The sequence below is a fragment of the Glycine max genome, chromosome 15 (genome assembly GCF_000004515.6).
Source record: "Glycine max cultivar Williams 82 chromosome 15, Glycine_max_v4.0, whole genome shotgun sequence".
Taxonomy (NCBI): domain Eukaryota; kingdom Viridiplantae; phylum Streptophyta; class Magnoliopsida; order Fabales; family Fabaceae; genus Glycine; species Glycine max.
The window spans coordinates 8,268,034-8,270,894 of NC_038251.2; positions in this window are offsets into that span (position 1 = coordinate 8,268,034).

Here is a 2,861-nt window from a genome sequence, read left to right on the forward strand (position 1 = left end):
CTACTGCACAAGGACAAACAATTATATATTGTAGTTGAGGAGTTGATGGCTGAAATTCGCCTGGTGTGGGGAAAGGGTATAACAGGAGAAAATGAAGTCCAATATGGTGTGGGGAAAAATATTTCTCTGCCTTGAAGATCCAGCCTTCGGGGTTCTTCCCTGAGAAACTTGGTAATTCTGGTAGCTCTGAGCCTTTTGCATGAGAAAATCGAACTGGGTCGGGAGCTATCCTAGTGCCTTCATGAATCATGATCTCACTCACTGTTTCCTCCAAATCCAACTTTGAATCATCTCCTCTTGCATCCGCTATTCCTCTCTTTTTATACAAGAGACAGCCTTAACGCAAGGAAATGTTAATGTCATAGAATAGTAAGGTAGGTAGATGTTCTTATTTAATTAAACTGGAACAATTCCTCGCGAGTTGATTCACGTGCTTGCTGATAAGCTTGGTTAACCATCTAAAATAAGTTATACTATATACTAAATGATAAACCAAGATATAACTCTCTCTTGAAAGTATCTGAGTTAATACTTAGAAGGCAACCGAATTGAGAGACGAAAGGAAAGTTTGATTAAGTAGTGCTAGGATATCTTACTTGAACAAAATCCACGTGGTCGTTCATTCGGTAGAGGTGATTCTCAAAAAGAATAATCAACATATCTTTACTTATGGGATCCTACAAAAAGGAAAGCATACTCTATATTTGATTACACTTAACCCCCAACCATCATAAGGATTCTTCTTGGCCATTGCTGTGATAACGAAAGAAATGGAAAAGGGAAAATACACCACAAGAACAACCAATTGTTATATTTAAACCTTGTCGTTTTAAATGGAAGTTTCAATAAATATGTGTGCACAAAATACTGCTAGGAAATTTTTAGTTGTCCATTTTCAACACTTTGGTATACTATGGTAAGGGAGATTAATCAGATTATTGTAAAGGTATGGCATTAGATTGGTTTTGATACATAATTATGTATCTCAAACTTGTCATGTATTTCATCATAGCTCTCAAAACATCCTTTAGCACTCTCAAACTGTCTAAAATTAGATAATTAGCCATTCAGGATGCAATCTCTTCCCCCTGAAAACATAAGCACTCTGCAAATTCCTAAATGCTCCTTGATTGATTTGCATATGTGAACTGTCAGCGCGTATAATTAATTCAACGATAAACGACATTTATCAATTTTTGAAAACAATTTGAAACTTAATTTGTTACAATTTGCAAACATAAATAAGATGTTCTATTGTATCATCCGAGAGTTTCAGAATAAAAAAATAAAATAAAATCTGGAGCCCTAGAGTAGAGTAGAGTGGTGGAGCTGAAGAGTTATAAGGTAGTTAACATGATGGTTGAAAAGAGAAGTTATGAATTTAAATCTCTACCACTAATAAAATCTAATAAATTAACAATTAATATTAGTCTTTAAAATAAAAACCTAGCAAAACTGAAGTTTTGAGTTATCAAATGAATTGGAACTTTGCCTATCAAAAAAGCATCCTATAATTTAGGTAATAAGGTCAATGTCATTTGAATAGTGTAAAAAATTAAAACGAAAAAAAATAATATTAAAACGTAATTGCACTTTTTATTCTTTTAATTTAAACGGATGCAATTTTGGTACTTCCAAGTTTTTTTAGTTAGTTAAGTTTTTTTAACATTATTAACATATTTTATACTAATTTTAAAAAGTTAACACACAAATGCACACATCTTTCGCTTGGTCTCACGCAAACGTAGTAACATCAAATTGGAGCACATTATAAGTTTATAACCATCCCTAACACTTCATAAGAGAATTAGTTATTCATTTATTCTTCCTCCCCGCATATATTATTAAAAGAGGACAAAATATGAAACCAAACACAATGGCTTGACTTACCAAAATAGTCGTAGTGTCCTCATGCTAACCTGATATGTCGATATAAGAAGTCACGGTTATAATAATGGATCTAACATATATAGGATAAAAATCAAAGAGTGAAAAAATTTATTCATAGAGCATTTTATAAGTCATGTGAATGGCATAATTTTAATATAATTTTATGAGATGTGACTAGTTCATCTCCTAGAACTATTAATTTTTTGTAGTTATATCCCCTATTTATCTTTATTTACTTCTCATCCACTAAATTTTTGGAGTTCTATAAAGTATTTTTATTTACGAATGACAAATAATTTAGGAACGTAATTAAAAATCCACGAATCTCTGTTATTTTCTATCCTTACAAGTTTTAGATTGGTTGAATAACCTAAGAATACCGAGTTTAAATAACCAGCAAAAGTGAGAATAATCACAACTTACAGAAGTGAAAATATCGGCCTATGTTGATAATTTTTTAATTAGACCCCTAAACTATTTATCATTTTTAAATATTTGGATTCTTCAACTATTTGTTTTTTAATTAGGTCTCGATGGACTTAATAAAAAAACAAATACAAGTTTAGTTTAAAGAACCAATGGACTCAAAAACAAAAAGTTAGATGATCTAATTAAAAAAATTGGTAAAAGTTCAGAACTTACAGGATAATTAAACCTTAACATTTTTCAGAACTGGTCTAAATTGATTAGAACTAGTACAAAATATTATTAGAATAGTAATCTTTCTAAAATGTCGAGAGACACTAGACAGGAGCCTAAGGTACCAAACCAGAAGGGGAAGGCCTCTGGGTGGTTCTGAACGGTCAGAATTCAATTTGATACAAACTCAAATTGGCCTTCGAGCATACTTCCAAAATGCAAGAGCTGTGATTACAATACAGACACAAAACCATGTTCCTTTCAATCAGACCGAACCCATACGTAGTATGCACTCCAATTAATACTAGTCTAGCCTCAATAATGACTTAAAA